Source organism: Pongo abelii, chromosome 14 (assembly GCF_028885655.2).
Source record: "Pongo abelii isolate AG06213 chromosome 14, NHGRI_mPonAbe1-v2.0_pri, whole genome shotgun sequence".
Lineage (NCBI taxonomy): Eukaryota > Metazoa > Chordata > Mammalia > Primates > Hominidae > Pongo > Pongo abelii.
Window position 1 is genome coordinate 65472722 of NC_071999.2, and position 18139 is coordinate 65490860.

The 18139-nt window shown below is 40.3% G+C and overlaps 1 long non-coding RNA gene across 1 annotated transcript in view; it reads right to left on the bottom strand.

Annotated features, from left to right (window-relative positions):
* Positions 1-1863: 1863 nt before the first annotated feature.
* The window catches only part of LOC103892250 (uncharacterized), a 47345-nt gene continuing 31069 nt past the window's right edge, over positions 1864-18139 (bottom strand). Inside the window, exons 2-3 of the long non-coding RNA XR_002911107.3 lie at positions 14012-14226; positions 1864-2463 (exon numbers count right to left, since the gene is read on the bottom strand). This is a non-coding gene — a long non-coding RNA (uncharacterized LOC103892250). The remainder of the gene's footprint in view (positions 2464-14011; positions 14227-18139) is intronic.

Consider the following 18139-nt stretch of genomic DNA (forward strand, 5'->3'; position numbering starts at 1 on the left):
CTGCTGAAGGCAACCGGTATCTGACCTATATCTCCACGGATTAGGTTTGCTGCTTTTGAGTTTCACAAATATGGAATTACTCAATACGTACTCTTTTGCATCTCCCTCTTCTTGCTCAACATTATGTCTGGGGAATTCATCCATGATGTGCATGAGACTGGAATTGATTGTTTTTCATTGTCACTGGACTTATGATTTCTGTAATCTGCCTCCTGCAGAATATAGAATAGTGCATTTCCTTTTGTTTAAATTTCACTGTGATGTAAAATAAATGCATGGTTAAATAAACTGTTTTAAGAGGAGAAAGTTTAAAAAAAAAGTCATTTAAGAGCATTTGACTACAACCGAAGTGCAGATGCAGTCAGCTAGAGAGCTGTCACTTCCGAGTAAATGAAATGGGCAGATGTTTGGGAAAATCAGTAAGATTGTGTGGTAATCCTGTGGAGGGTGTTGGCACAACTAGAAAACAGAGAGATAACCAGCTGGCTAAAATGGTAAACAAAGGAAGCCTGCACTCCTGGGAGGGTTTGCAGGAAGCACACAGCAATACCAAAGCCCTTGGGACTCCTGGGTTTGAGGCAGATGCAGTGCAATTCCAGTGGTCTCTTCTGTTCTACTGTAAGCCCATCTCACCTGTTTCAGATCAGTTTAGGTTCCAGTGGGAATGAAGAGGAAAAACTTCCTTTACAGTTTCAGCTGTCAGAAAGCTGCTGTTTGCAAATTCCAGGCTTCCAGACAACAGCAGAAAGGGTTTGCTCAGAAAAAAAAAAAAAAGTTTCCTAAGTGCTGTAAACCATGTTTTGGAGCTTGCTCTGGGAGGACATCAGAGGTTAGATTAAATGGAATAAAACTAGTAATAGTAATAATAATAATAGTGTTAGTCTGTTCTTATCTAATGGGGGAGATTGGGGCAGGTGTTTTCTGCATCCACAGCTGGTGACCTTCTCAAGTGTTTTCTCTCCCTCTCTGCATTGACTTTTCCCTCTGAGTTTTCTATACCAAATCTTTATTTCCTAGAAAGTTAAGGTAATTACTAACTTTTAAATCTATAAAAGCTGGTAGATAAGCTTGCTGGCTACTTGCCAAGACAGCTTTCATTGACATAAAAAAATTCTTTGTTTGTCATAACTAAATATATTAAGATATACAGAACATATTTTGAAGTTAAATAGTTTCAATTTCTTCATAATTAAAGTAAAACAAAGTTATCTTCTAGTGTAAGTTAGCACTCTGTCACTAAGATCTGTGTGACCTTGAGGAAGGGCTTTCTTGTGTCTAAGTTTCCTCAACTGTAAAACTATAAGCCTAAATTAAGAAATCTTTAAAGCGCATTTTAAAATATTAATATAATTTCTAAATATTTTAAAATATTAATATAATTTCTAAATCAAGTCATGTAGAGAACCTAAAAAAATAAATTCTCCCTTGATATTGGACTTAGCCTTACATTAACATTAATTCCAAGAAGCAAACTTTCGATTTGACTGGGAATTATATTCTGTTTGAGTTTGGGTGCTACGTTTGGAGATCACGATGTACCCTACTGAAGCAGCATGTGAACACCAGGGAGAAAAATAACAATTACTTCTTGAAAAAGAGTGATGAGATCATGATCAAAGACTGGTCTTTTTGGTTGAGATAGAGAAAGTGCCAAATGTCTGATAACATTAGATTAATTTGAGATCCAGAGAACGTTTGGGTCAAGCCAACACATTTATCTTTATTTGAGCTCTTAGCAACCTGTATGGCAGGTGTTTATTACTCTTGGACAAGTGCCTTCTGTTTATCTGGAAAGCGTTCATTGAGACATGAGTCTCCATTATATAAGTGTGACATGAAGTGGTAAGAAGTTGTCATGCAAACTCATGTTGTAAGGAACCATGTTTTATTAGGAGAAGATGTTCATGATGCAGAATTTCTTAGAAAAAAATGCAGATTAGACTCATGTTTACATCATCCCCAATTATAAGATCACCAGAGAAAATGTGTCATCGTCCTCCATGGAGTTGTGCTTATTTCAGCCAAAATGATTTCTGATGCATATCCCTCCTTTCTTGGTGCGTGGTAAACAATAACTCCAGCTGTCAAGTGCTGATGCAAGAGATGGAAATTCCATTTTTCTTTTCTTCTACAGGAAACACAAAGATCCTCCATGCAATCTTCTGGGCTATTGTCATATAGTATGATTTATGTATTTCTTGTATGTTCCTTTCTTTTTAAATCTGGAAGTATATTCTTTTGTTTTATTGGGCTATTTATTCTCTTGACATCCTTGGATGTGAGTTAATGGAACCATGATAAAAGGATAGAGAAGTAGAACAAACAAGCCTGATGGTATAGATTTAGGACTGCCTGACAGATTAGGGATAGCAAGGAGAGGAACAAAAGATAAAATCACCTGATTCATGTGCACTGGGATGGTCCAAAAAAAACTAGTTCTTGAAGTTTCACTTTGCTGTAACTCTGGAAAAGAAACACAGAAAAGATTAGGCTATTATTATAGGAATTGAGAAAAAATGTCTTCCTTTTAAAAATGAATTTTGATATACAAAATCTAAAAGCTCAATCTAAGAGCCTAGAACAATGCTTTGTGCTCAATGAGCATTTTATAAACATTTGTTACTTAAAGTCAGGGAAAGAGTTTATGGATATGAGAAGAATGGAATGGAGTGGACACACAACTATTATTTTATCTGCATAGAAGAGAATCCACTCCCCTTCTGGCTATGCCCCATTCATATGGCTGAGATTGGAAGCTGCCATCCTCCTACAGATTCCGCTGTGGTGATTGGTGTAGAAATGGAAACCTAAATTAAAATTATCCTAGTGCCTTCCTCTACGGTAATTGGCCCAAAGAAGAACACTTCACAAGAGCTGAGCCGACTGGAGGACTTCTCCCAATTTTTCAAGTTGGAACCATGGAAAGTGATAAAACTGGAATAACGTAAGCTTGAAAACTGCTGTCGCCGAGTGTCCCATACTCCATACTCAGGAGGAAATGAGTCTGAGATGGTGAAGTCAACCTGTGGATGGAGACAAGAGGGAAAAGAGTCCTGACCACATGTGACCTGGTTCCAGCTGTCCCCTAGGTCCAGTTTTATCTCTGCCCTTTATAATATTTGGCCACTTGAGCCAACACTGCCCCATGAAAGAGTTTTAACTAACACAAGGAAAAATTAAAGATGAACAAGATAGATTTGGGAATAATCTAGGCTCTAAGCAACAGGAGGTAAAGGATTATATCATTCATCTTCTTAATCACAGTGCATAAAATAGTGCTTGGTACACAGTTGGCAGTCAATAACTCTACAGTTTTTCAAAATATATTTATTAAGTGTCTGGAGAACATGCTAATTACTGAGAATAAAATAGTGAGCAAGACAAGTGCAGTCCTTTCCCTTAAGAAGCTTTCAAGTGGAAAGCACAGAGAAGATGATAACTGGCAATGATATCATAATAAAAAGTAATACTTTTTTTAAGAGACTGGGTCTCACTCTGTCTCCCACACCAGAGTACCAAGGCATGATCATAGCTCACCGTAGCCTCAAACTCCTGGGCTCAAGCCATCCCCCTGCCTCAATCTTCCAAGTAGCTGAGACTACAGGCATGTGCCACTGCCCTTAGCTAATTTTTAAAAAATTTTTTGTAAAGATGGTGTTGCCCAGGCTGGACTTGAACTCCTGGCCTCAAGAGATCCTTCTGCCTCAACCCCCAAAGTGTTAGGATTACAGACATGAGTCACCACCCCTGGCCAAGTAATACTTTTTTGATGGGGGAATATATGATGTTATAGTTTTGGTGTGACAAGTAGACAGCCTAGCTAATCCAAGTTAAAAAGGGAATTATTAGGTAATGGGGTGTCTCACAGAACACAAGAGGAGGAACGCAGCCTGACTTTTGGGAGGACAGGGACTGGGAATTGGACAGTCATTGTCTCCCTAGGAAATGTTCTTTCTGACTCTCCTCTCTGCTTCTCCTTTTCTTTACCCCCAAACTGTCTTATTTGCTCCCCAGTCCAAGTGCTGTTGTAAAACTGGTCACAGCTTTTAAGTACAGACCTGTCCAGAGAAGACAATTATATTGACCAGAATTCCCCTAAGGAGGAATATCTACTCTTGAAAGTAATGCTTCAATAAGCTCTTCGATTAGCTGATTGGCTTAGTGGGTGAGCCCTCAGGGCATGCTCATGTCTGAAAAGATGATTGCTGTAAATTGCTATGCACAAAACAAGGAGGAGAATTAGTGTGGCCCAGGAGAGAGACAGAGTTAGGAAGGAAAGGGAGAAGGGAGGGACTGAATGAACTCTCCCCTCTCCATTCCATTTATAGTAAAGACTATTAAAATTATAAGATACTGGGGATGATAGATATTTTACTGGAAGCTAACAAAAGAGCTAAGTTGTCTGGGTTGCAACAAAACAAGACAGTGCCGGGAGCAGGGACAACCAAGTTACGCAAGCTAAAGACCTAGCCACCTGGAGAGACTAGCATATTCTCTTTGTTAAATTTCAGATGACCAGGAAATAATTCTGCTTGGCTTATCTTGGGACAAGTGGGGCTGATAGAAGGGTGGGATTATGTACAAAATGACTGTTGGATCCACATTTATCTTGGGGTGGGCTGGGGTGTTTTCAGTGGAATGTATCTGAGTTACCGGCGGCGAATCTGTACAGGTTTACAGCAACCTCAGTTCTTGCTTCCTCAGAAGAAAGAATTCCACTGAGGGGCATAAGGCAGAAAAACAGACCAAGGCAAGGTTCAGAGCAGGAGTGGAAGTTTATTTTAAAAGGCTTTAGGATAGGAAAGAAAGGAAAGTACACTTGGAAGAGACCCAAGCAAGCAACTTGAAGGACAAGTGCGGCATTTGACCTTGATCCTAGAAGGCTGACCCACTTCTGGTGTCTTGCATCCCTTTCCCATGATTCTTCCCTTAGGGTGGGCTGCCCGCATGCACAGTGTCCTCCCTACCTTTGGGAAGTGAACACTCCTAGTGTGTTTAGGAAGTTGTATGCATAGCCATCTGAGGCTTTCTTCCCTTTTCTGATGGAGTGCCACCGGAAAGTCATGCTCCACCATTTTGTCTCACAATGCGCATGACCAGGAAGTTGCTTTTTTTCATATCTGCATTCAGTCAACACTTTGGTGCGACAGGTGTAGACCATCAGGAAATGGCCTCTCCCTGGCACTGGCTGCCAATTTATCACTTTTAGATAGGGAATGTGGTAACTGCCAAACCATCATCACTCAACATTCCTGGTGGAAGGGAGGGAGCCCTCTCCTGCCCTGCTCATGCTTAACTACCTGTAACAGGGGGGCAGTTAAGGGAATTTCTGGTGAACTGATCAGAGCTTTTAAAAGGTCTTCAAAACAGGGACAAAAATGGGTGTCCAGAATATATGTGTGAGAGACATCTCATCGAAGCTAAATATTGAGTGAAAGAATTAATACACAGAACTTTATTGGATGGCTTGGCAAAAGCTGTGATATAAACAGAAGAAAGGCAAAGCTATGGGTCAGCAGAAGTCTAGAGTAAGAAAAAGATATGAGGTGAACAGAGAGTCAGGAGAATCTGCAGTGTCAAGAAAAGTAGAAGCCAAGGCAGAGAGAAACACTGGAAGCCTGTGATGAAGAGGTTGAAATAATGAGACACAACCATGTGGTAGCTGAAGGGTGTTCCAGTTCTCCTTGAGGTGTGACTTGGTGAGCAAAGAGCTATTATCCTGAAGGCCTGGTTGTTTTAACTCCTGGATGTTTTTCTGTGTGTGTGTGTGTGTGTGTGTGTGTGTGCGTTTACCTTACCTACCTTCCTTCCTTATTTTTTAATGCATCCTTACAAATAACTCCTATTACCTGAGATGCCCTAGGCATGTTTATGATCCTGAGAATCTGAGAGAGTTTAATAACAAAACCACCAAGGAAGAAAGGAAGGAAGAAAAGAGAGAGAGAAAGAGAGAGAGTGAGAGAAAGAAGCAAGTGTGATCAGAGCTAGCGTATTCATTCTTATTATCAAGTAAAAGCTGACTTCTCTCCTCCAATTGCTGTTTTTTTCCTCCCCACCTCCACTTCTTTATTCTTTGTGATCCTTTCTCTCCTAGCCTTCAAAAAAAAAAACAAGAACAACAACAACAAAAACACCAAACCGAATCCTACCTACTTTTTCCTTTCCTGTTCTATTTAGCTACAGTATAATGATGTACAGATGCTCACCAGGTTACTCAACACTTGACTTATGCAAATTTGACCTTATACAAATTATTATATAAGGAATACAGTAAAGTTTTAGAAATGTAGAAAATTTGCATTTGATGTGAAAACAAAAAGTAGCCTAGTGCGTAGATGAATTGCCTCCCAAAATGTTTTGATGCATCATCTCACATTGCCATGTGTTAGAATCACAGCCCTCCATCTTTGACTGTATCATAGTACAGGATGCAGTTAAGCGCTCAGACCCTGGGATCTGGCTGCTTGGCTTTGTATCCTTTTTCTACCATTTTCTAGCTGAATGACCTTGAGTAAGTCACCTAAAGCCTCTAAGCCTCAGCTTTCTTTTTTTTTTTCTTTTTTGAGACAGAGTTTCGCTCTTGTTGCCCAGGCTGGGGTGCAATGCTGCAATCTCAGCTCACTGCAACCTCCACCTCCTGGGTTCCAGTGATTCTCCTGCCTCAGCCTCCCGAGTAGCTGGGATTACAGGCATGTGCCACCACACCTGGCTAATTTTGTATTTTTAGTAGAGACGGCGTTTCTCCATGTTGGTTAGGCTGGTCTCCAACTCCCGACCTCAGGTGATCGCCTGCCTCAGCCTCCCAAAGTGCTGGGATTACAGGCATGAGCCTTGCCATGCCTGGCCTAAGCCTCAATATTCCAATCAATGAAGTAGGAGTAATGTTTTCTTTCTCAGAGTTGTTATAAGAGATAGATCAGGTATGGAGCTTCAGTGGCACAATCAGCTAGTGCGTGGTACTCATACAGAAATAGATCAGGTACTCTTAGCATAATAGCAGCCTGTAGTAAATACCCTTGCTAGTAAATTCAGAGTTTAATGTTGTTGACCCCAATGGCAGGCTTCTTCTTTTCCTGACCTACATATTAAATCTTTTTCTACTTTTAAGTTATGACAAAAACTGAAAAGAACAACTGCATAAACTAGAGAGAATCTGTCATAGCAAATCTAGCACTGTGGGGGTTCAGATCTAAGATTAGTCTTATTTTTTTCTTAGGGGAGTTGAACTGAGCTACTATAGTGATGAAGCGAATTGATATTCCTCCAAAATGCTTTTCCAGATGTTTAGCAAAGCTCTCAATTCCTTCTATTCCAATCATGGTCTCTCATTCTAAGTTCTCCTGGATTATTAAGTGAAGGGGGTGGGTGGGAGGGGGTTGGATGGGGTGGGAATACTTAAACCTGGTTTGGAGAAAGTGAAAGTGAAGGGAGGAGAGCAACGTTGAAGATTGTAACCTAAATATTCTCCCTATAAATACAACTTCCTGCAGAAACTCAGGTCAGATGTCTTTAAGCTGCAATACAGTAGAATAAAACATTCTCCATCTCTCACTGAATGGAGAAATTATCAGGCTGCATTTAAAAAAATCTCCTTTTGTGGAACTAGTGAGAGTCTCTGGGAACCAAGTTCATATCCATAATAATGAAGGTAGATAAGGGTACATGACTCAGATTCTGCCCATCAAAACCAACGATCCAAGCACCATGTGAAAGGCTTTGATAAGGCCCTGTGAAGACAGTTTATGCAGTTTATTTGTCACTGAATATGGTTTCATCCTTAGCACAACATTTTTAAACAGCTTGATTTTTAAAAAATCAATAGTCCTTGAGTAAGAATGATATCAGGACAACAATCTTCAATTTAATATTGAGGGCCCTTTTTCACACCTTTTTTAGCTTTAAACTGACTTGTATCGTAGTCTAAATTCCAACAGTGACTTTCAAATGCTTCCAGATTAATTCTTTCTTACTTTTGTCATATAGCACAGGTACAGTCTCTTTTTTACTGGTGGTTTTCAAACTTGCGTTTTGAGCTGAGGAATCTCTTACCAAATAAAATCTGACTCAACCCAACAGCATAGTGGAACTGCTCAGGAAGTATCTCCTATCAGGAAAATCATTGGAAAATCATTGCCCTGTACCAAAAATACTTTCACTGACAGGTTTCCTAGCCAGAATAGAAGATGTAAGTTCCTCAAAAAATGTAAGTTTCTCAAAGAATAGAAATTTGTTAAGTAACATATGTAGAAAATAATATATAGTAACTGTAGTCATGAAAAAGTTGAATTCCAGGATTAGGCTTTGTGACCAGAAATAGAAATGGCTACGCAGGTTCTAGACTGAATTTCCCAGTCTGCATTCCCCATCTCCTGCAGGTTGGAAGGGCTGGGGCTCTGAAGCAGCACATTAGCAATTGGCTCTCTTGCCTCTTTCCTGAATGGATATCCTCCCAATAATTCAAAGTTGTACATGTCGTAAGCCCAGGACTTTCAAACTGGGTAACTGATCCAAACACTGGGAATGTGGGTCCAGAATATGACCCATTTGGAAGAAATCCTAAATGGGTCATATTCTGGACCCACATTCCCAGTCAAGACAGTACAAATGATAGTGGCAGGAGGCAGACAAATGCCTAGGCAGATACGGGCAGGTTGCTGGTGAAACCCCACTTTGAAACCAAAGATGGTTTAAACCCTGAAAACCAAGCCACAATCTCAGATAAATCCACGGATTGGATTAAGAACATCTCTTTCTGTTTGGCGCACTTTCCCCTGATTGATCTCCACCCTTCACCTATTTAACATATACCTACCCTTCCCTAATTGGTTTTTTACACTGTCATGCCCACCTTTTGTGGTGCTTTTGTTTTAGCCTCTTTTGCATACTCACAAGCCAATCAGCATGTACTCTCCCATCCTGAGCCCATAAAAGCCCCGGACCCAGACACACTGAGAGAGGGACCACCCAACTTTGGGTGGGAGACCACCCTTGCCTCCTCTCTCCATTGAGAACTGTTCAATTGCTCAATAAAATTCTTCTCTGTCCTCCTTACCCTTCTGTTGTGAGTGTAACCTCATTCTTGGACATGGGACAAGAACTCAGGAACCACAAAATGTGGGTACAAGCTGTAACACAGGCAGGCTGGGGCACACCCAGTCCAGCTGTGGGCTGAGCTGGTGCACGAGCCAGGCGCAGCCTGGTGGGCCGAGTGGATGAAGTGCCTCCTGCAGCAGGCCTGGAGCCAAGTGAGGCCTAGATGGGGGCATTGCTGGCCATGGAGGGCCCCAACTGGCAAAGTGGCAGACAAAAATCCTGCATCACAAAGATATACTCCTAAGTTGCTTAGACTTTGACATAAGACTGGAGAGAAAAGAATTTTTCTTCCAACACAAGCATGCCAAACCTTACTTTGCTAAAGGGAACTTTGATCCTAGAGGCACTATTCTACAAACAACAATTCCCTGCATTATATTTGAGAAGACTAACCATCTTTAGGATGAGCCCCCATTTTCCAGTTCTAGAGTGGGATCCTTGGTTTTTATAAATCTGCAAGGGAAAAACATTTCCATATCCTAAACAAAGCTACCTGGCAGAATAGCAGTGTTAGGCAGATTCAATAGTAATGCCCTACTTGCATAGCGCAAAACTAGATGTGTCAAAGCGTTATGAATTGTTCATAGTATGTGACAATCATGATTATATATTTCAATGTTGTACCTTTGCATTGAAAAGCTTCTTTGCCTGTGTTTTCAGTTCCTCTGTTGTTCCTTCAAAGCAGGCAGCCACCATCTCTGAGAGCTGCTGCTATTAAAGTAAATAAGAAGTTATGTGCTTCCTATCTGTCTCCTCATAACTAACTCTCTTCATTAAAGTTAGAAGGAACAGTGGTATGCTGAATCTGGACAATACAGGCTCATTAGAGCTGACTGTTATATTTTCAGGAATTTTAGTTTATTAGGTTGGTGCAAAAGTAATCAAAAGTCATGGCAAAAACTGCAATTACTTTTGCACCAAACTAATACATCCCACTATTAAAAATTAAATTGTATAACCTTAGAATTAAATAAATTTCTTCTTAAAAAGGTAACAAATAATCCAAACTCTTCACATCTTAGTGATTTTACTACATTTTACAACAATCTATACCCAATATTTATGTTCATTTTACCTATATGGTAGAAATATCATATAAAAGTGTGCAACTCTTTTCCACTCCACATTCAGCGATGTCAGGTGAGTAGCTTGAAATCAACTATGAGCATTTACACCATGGAAATTGGCAAACATGAAAAAATAGGGCTTTCATTTCAAGAGAACTAGTAGTTAAATGTTTACCATCACACCATTGACAACGAGAGTATGAATAGATGTCAATTCCTTTGCCAATACTTGACAAAACAATTACTTATGTTTACATGACTGGTTAGTGAGACATTTTGCCATCAACTAGCTATTTTTATAATGTTGTGAGCCTTGATACTCACAACTGAATTCCCTCATTCTCTCTTTATCACCAGTGAAAATTGTAAATCAGCAGCAATAAAGAATTAAATTGGGTTTCAACAAGAAATAAAAATGATGCCAATCAACTATGTGGGTAGCATTTTATGCTGTTAGAAAATAATTAAATATATGAAACTCATAAATCTATTTCATGAATATATCAGTCAGAGATGGAGAAAAAGCTATCACAAGGAGAGGGACATAAATTGTGCTTTGTGAAAAGAATGTACTAAAATAAGGAAATGCACTGCATGGGTTCATAATTTGGTAATAATATGAGTTCATTAGTTGCTATATATTTGCTGGGCAGTAGTTTGTCCCTGATAGAAAGCTTTGCTGAAGATCCTGGGATCAGGTCACAGAAGAATGATTTAGTGAACATCTAATGGCTGTTGTCAATGTGCTCACATTCAAAGCCAGGCCCATCTGTAGAGGGGGATCCCTTGTGTGGTGCCTTTCTGTTTCGTTTCCTTCACCAGGGAAGCCACAGTGTTGCTGCTCCCTGGGAGTCCAGGCCCTGAGCCCCAGAGAATATTCACCTCCACCTATGTCCTACATCCCCAGTCCTTAATGTTTGTCTCAGGATTAACCTTATTCCTGAATAATTAATCCTAATAACATTTTCATTGGTAAGTAAGGGATATGTATGTGTGTGTGTGTGTGTGTGTGTGTATGTGTGTGTGTAAGAGTTCTGCTGTAAAATTTCAGAGGACCAAAAAACTCTGTGATAAAGATAAATAGTATTTAATTTAATATATTTTAAAAATTAAACTTAATGCAAAAAACCCATGATTCATAGAATATCAAAATCTGAAATAAAGACAGGATTAGACTTTAGGATAAGGGTGCTGTTCCCACTAGTGAACCAGGCTTCCAAGTGGAGTGCCTTTCTTCCAATTTTCATTTGTCTCCCCCGAGTTTGCTCAATTAGCTGTTTCTTTTCTCTCCTAAATTTTCAGCTTCTAGCTCTGTATAGGCATTCATTTCCCAAAGCCTACAAACTTGCTAAAGTTCCAACCACCTTTGAAACAAAAACAGAAGCAAGAACTGCCTCATTTCAATTCCTTTGATTTTTCTCCTGCTAACATCCCACACATTTTCCTTTATACCGAAGTTCCTTGAAAAAGTAACCTGTGCTCAGTATCTTTATGTTTTTACCTCCCATTTGGCATTTCCTCACTGCACAATATTCATTATTCCTGTCTTTTGTGTGGGGGGGGGATACAGGGTCTTGCTCTGTCACCTAGGCTCGGGTATGGTGGCACAATCTCGGCCCACTGCAACCTCCGCCTCCTAAGTTCAAGCAATTCTGTTGCCTCAGCCTCCCGAGTAGCTGGGATTACAGGTGTACAACACCACGCCCAGCTAATTTTTGTATCTTTTATTAGAGATGGGTTTCACCATGTTGGCCAGGCTGGTCTTGAACTCCTGGCCTCTAGTGATCCGCCCACCATGGCCTCCCAAAGTGCAGAGATTGCAGGCACAAACCACCGCACCTGGCCATTCCAGTCTTTTTGAGAAATTTCTTCTTTTTGACTTCTATGATATCACATTTTTATTATTCCTTCTTCTACCTCCAAACATTCCTTCTCAGTCTTACTTGGAATCTCATTTATTTCTGCCCTTTCTTAAAATGTTGGCAATCATCAGGTGCTAGCATCATCCTCTGCTTCCCTCACCCCTCCTTCAACGACCACACCAACTCCCATGAGAGAACTATCAAAAACAAGCACACAACACTTATTTCCAGCTCTGAAGTCTCTCCTGGGATACAGATTTTTATATAGACAGCCTACTAGACAGCCCCTCTTGGCCACTCAAGGACACCTCAACCTCAACATATCTTAACACACTCATTACGTAGCTCATTCACCACCACTCTGGCTGGCTTTACCTCTACTATTTATCTTGTTGAATGGCACTAGGAATTCAACAAGGAAGCATGAAGCCACTCTAGAGTATTCCTTTTCCTCAAAGGCTAGAGACCTGAGTACTCCTAAAGACGCCACCTCCAGCATCCGTGGAGCTGCCAACAGAAGCCCTCAGAATTTCACTTAGTGTTTGCACACAGGACTTGTGGGACAACCTGTGATCCTGGAATGACATCCCACATTATCACATTGTATTCCTCTTCTCTGCCCTCACCTTCTGCTTCTCTTATTCCTGCTTCCTCTGTGCCAGAAATGCTAGTCTTCCTGCTTCTCCCTGGGCCTTTCTTCCTCCAGATACACAGCTCTCCACATTCCTTTGCTCATCTGTCTGCTGATAGAAATATCTGTCATTGAGGCCTTTCCTAACCGCCCCACGTAAAATTAGTAACCTACTCCCCTACTGTTCTCTTACCTTCCTATCCAACTTCATTTTCCTTCATAGCACTTATACACACCTGACTCATTTTGTTTGTTCATTTTTCTTCTCTATTAAAATGTGCATCCCCTGAAACCAGGATCTAGCTTACTAACTATATTTCCATCACCTAGAACAGTGTTCAATCTTTAGTAGAGACACAATATACATTTGTTAAATGACTGTATGATTAATTCCTGTCATACCTACTCCTTCAACATTTATCGTCTCAGTTTCCTTGGATATTCCTCACATATTCAATAAATATTCACTGAGCTTTTCATACGAGACCTGCAGAGTGCTGGCTGCTGCCATTGTCACTGCTGCAGGACTCATTGTCTCCAGCCTGGACTCTTGGAATTGTCTCGTAATTGGTTTCCTTGCTTACAGTCAGTTCTCCTTTTTGTCTGTTCTTCGGGCTGTTGCTAGGTTGTCTTTCCACCTTAGCTCAAATTGATAGCTTCTCTGTGAAGCCTTTCTCAATAATTTCAGTAGAATGTCTTGACCTTCCTTGTGCCTCAATGTGCCTTGTACAGATGGCTGTCATAGCACATATACTATGGCACTTTGCTGAACATATTTATATATCTGTCACATATTATTTGACTATAAACTCACTGAGGACAGATGCTATAGTCTTTTATTTGCCCTGAGTTTTATTTATCCTCACTGTTTAACACAATACCAGGGCTATCATGAATGCTTGATAAGTATTTGTTGAATAAGTAACATCATAGTGTTATCAACAAATTAACTGTCTTTATGTCAGAGAGTCTAAAGCACTTACACACAAATCATAGTATGTTTTTCCAACTTTTAAAAAAATGATGTGAACACACATCTTTGTATGATAGGTAAAAAGCAGGTATTATTATCTCCCTCTAACAGAAGGAGGATTGGATTTATATCTGCTTCCTAAGATTAGTTTGCACCCATAACTGGATTGATAGCATCAAGTCTAGTGTGCCCATTATTAAATTGGATGCTGAGGGATTAGCAAAGAAAAGTAGAAACATTCTCTGCCTTCAAGGATCATATTACCTGAAGGAGAAGACAATACCCATAGAAAATAGGTAGGAAAATGGGCCCACTGAAGCTCTTCTAAACAATCCTAAAAATGGACCACTCAAATACTGAGAGAAAGGAAAAATGCTGAAATTACCTCTGTAACCAAACTGGACCTTCTATTGGAGATCAGCATCCGTATTCAGATGACAGCTGCTCTACGCAGAGGGCTGTACAAGAGGGAGACAAGTCACCTCTTCCAAGCCTGCAGTGCTCCCTAATGGCCAGCTGTCCGGAGCATGCAGCAGAATCACAGCATCCTGACAGTTTAATTCTGAGTATCACTTCCGCAATTTACCTGGAGGGAAGAAGCTGAAGGCAGAATACATAGGGAAATGATGATGAATTCCTAATGACTATTCTAGGTTAAATACTACTGACAAGTCAATGGGTAGAAGGTTTCATTTTGAAGGAGGCTGCTAAAAAGTGACTAACACCCTATTTCTAAAACTAAATCAAAACTCTACCAGGGATTCAGCTTCAAAATTGTGATGGTCTGGTTTTCTGGGAAAATGACTGTGTACAAAGAGAACAAGGCAGGGAAGTCAATTAACATTTCTAGGCACTTTTCTTGTGTTTTAAATAGTTCTTTCAAACCCTCTCCCAAATGAATCCTCACAACAATATTGCAAGATAAATATTACTAATTCTGTTATTATAGATGAGGATATTGTAGAAAATAAAGGCCCACATGAAAACAGTATGTCCTTCTATGAGTGTGGACTCATGAATACTTACTGTAATCAGTCGGTTATAATCTATTAGTCTCATTTATTTTGTTGCCTTTCCCAGCTTTGACCATGGGGAGTTCCCTCAAGTGGACTCTGGTGTCCTTTTCACATGACTCATCAATTTTTTATCATTTCCTTACTTTCTGGCATCACAAGATATTTCAGGCTCCCCTTGTATTTCTTTTTTGTCAACTCTGGAATCAGCCAAGGAGCACTGGTTCCTTTTATTAGAGAATGGTTTTAAAATGAAAATGAGATCTGAGTGCTGGTGGGGCTCATTTGCCAAGGTGTTGTTGTTTCTAGGTGCTCACAGAGAAAACAGATAAGAAATATATACATGTATACACATACATAAGTTCCACATACATCCATCTACATCTTTTTCTATCTCTAGCTATCTCAAATATATCAGAAACACAAGTTCACACTGATACCTCAGATTCCAAACTACCACCTCAGGGTTCATTCTAGCCTGTCCCATCTCTGTCTCCAATAGTGAGGAACCAGACTCTCATTACCCCCAACATATTTATTTGAGCAGTCCTAGAATATATACAAAGTAGTTATTGAATTGCTAACTCATACTCCAGTGAAAAACAAATTCAGTAACTAACAATATTTGTGAACAGTTTTTTTTTTGTCTTTAGCCTTACAAAATATAGTCAAAACATTGTTTTTCAAATTTGTTACTGTGTTTCATTTTGGATGTTCTCTACTTCCTAATTCATTTTGACTATTTCTTCAGTATGACTAACATGATCATGATACCAAAAGTCAAAGCATATGTGTGCGTGTGTGTGAGTACATACATATAGATATATAGAGATCTAAAGGTATAATCAGGTAAATGTCACCTCCCTTTAGCCCTTCTCCTTTGCTCCTGCTCTCCCATTCTTTCTATTGAGTCCCTACCCATCTCCTTTGGGTAACCAATCTCATTAGTTCAGGTTTATTCTTATTATGTTTCTATTTGCACAAATAAGAAGATACATGTATATTTTCTTTTCCCTTTTTTCCTTTTTTTCTTTTCATTCTTTCCTCTTCTTCTTCTTTTTTTTTTTTTTTTTTTTTTTTTTTAGAGATTCTCACTCTTTCCCAGGCTGGAGTACAGCGGCATGATCATGACTCACTGCAGCCTCAACCTCCCGGGCTCAGGTGATCCTCCCACCTCAGCTTCCTGAGTAGCTGGGACCATAGGCTCATGCCATCACACCCTGGTAATTTTTGTATTTTTTGTGGAGAGACAGGGTTTCACAGTGTTGCCAGCCTAGTCTCGAACTCCTAGGCTCAAGAAATACACCCACCTCATCTTCCCAAAGTGCTGGGGTTACAGGCATGAGCCACCACACCTGGCCTTATGTGTGTACTTTTTAATACTATGTTATACACACTAGGATGTACATAACATCCTAGGATTACATTTGGCTTTTTCACTTAAAAGTATGTCCTGGGGGCTGGGCGCGGTGGCTCATGCCTGTAATCCCAGCACTTTGGGAGGCCAAGGTGGGCGGATCACCTGGGGTCAGGAGTTCAAGACCAGCCTGACCAACATGGACAAACCCTGTCTCTACTAAAAATACAAAATTAGCCAGCGTGGTGGCACATGACTTAATCCCAGCTACTCGGGAGGCTGAGGCAGGAGAATCACTTGAACCTGGGAGGCGGAGGTTGCGGTGAGCCGAGATCGTGCCATTGCACTCCAGCCTGGGCAACAAAAGTGAAACTCTGTCTCAAAAAAATAAAAAACAAAAAACCAAAAACGTATAACCTGGAAATTAATCCGTATCACTAGTTTCTGGCTGAACATTCCTGGTCCTTTAAGTAACAAGCTTCTGCTTTGTCCCCCAGTTCTGACAGGAGTTCAATCGTCCAGAGAGCCTTTCTCCTCAAGATCCCAAATTTGGCTGAGGAAATGTTTGTCTCCCTTTTATTTTTGTTCTTTGAGGGGACTTTTAGTCTATGTCTCTCTTGGGATTTAGATAACACCATCCCTGGGGCATGGCCGAATCTGGCTTCATCTTTGAACTCTGTCACTTAAGGGGTTCAGTGCTGCTTCAGAGACCAGGTGGCTAGGGGAACGTGTGTAAAAATGGAATTAAATGCACCTGAAAAAGGTATGGACTTAGAAACAATATGGAAACATGAAGGCATCCATCTGGGACTGGCTTTACTTTATCTTACCCTCCTCCTTCCCCATCACACTGTCTGTTTCTTCCTTGAACCATCTCTACTTCTTTTCCTTTTCAAAGCAACTCTAATGTTTATTTCATCTGCTCTCGTCTGTGTGCCGGCAGAAAGGGGATTATTTCTTTTCTCCAAGGTTTCCCCTGTTGAATGAGGTCCTTTGATAACAAACTTTCCAAATCAGTTGTTTCCTAAACATATTTTCAAACATTCAACCAGCTTTGGTCTTTGCTAGATCCTCTTTTGGGAGTGCCTTTCTACCCCTTCTCTACTTGGAGAACTCTGGCTCAGCAGATAAATATATCATTATCTTTGTCACATGGTCCCAGTCTCCCTTTTCCTGGAAACCCTGTGGAATGAGTTCATCCCTCCTCTATGCTCCTACAGCTCCCTGTGTACTCCTTATTACAGAATTTTCCACATTATGTCACTATATTGTAATTAGATGTTTGCAGATCTGTCTCCCCCCACTAGACCATGACTGCTTGAGGCCTGGCATAATTATGTTTCATTCTTCTTTGTGTCTCCAGTGCCTTGCAGTATCTGCCACATAGTGGGTGCTGAGTAATGTTTAAATGATTTCATTAACTATACTTTGTCACACATGCACAGTCATTTAGCACAGATACAGAAAGGGAGCAACTCTGAAGAGATTTCATGCATTCTGCTAATAAAGAGGAAACTAAAGCACTGTGGTTAAGTCAGAAGTTTCTGATTTTTAGCTGCTGATTAGGTCTTGCCCCACCCTTAAATTGAAAGAGGCACTGAATAAAATGGTCAGGTTTTGCACAAGTTCAACCCATGCCAACAGGAGAAGTTTCACTCTTGCCCAGACCAAAAAGTCTTAGAATTACAGTGATGGATGGGCTTATGGAATGGCTCTTCCTCTTCTAGGAGCAAATGTCTATAATAATTTAGGTCCCATTGGGTTGTGTCTCAACCATGCAACTGGATTTATTAATTTGACCTTTTAATTACTAACAATCTGCTGACCTGAAATTTCTTCAGATCCTCAGAGCAAGGAAATAACCTTCTCCAGGAGAGAGAATAAAAATAAAACAAAAGCAAGTCTGGCACCCAGCTATGTTGGTGTCTTCCAAAGTATGAACACCATAATAAAGGCTTTCTGCTTCTGTTTCATTATGTGACAGTCAGAGACTGTAAACACTGTCGGTGGCAGAGAAAACAGTGTCTAGAAACAAATAAGAGAAACTAAAGATGAAACTGGGAATATGTGCACAGCTTATGCTTTGGTATTCTGTGGTCATGACAGCTTTTGCTCTTATGAAAGTACTGAGTGTGGTGTTCTT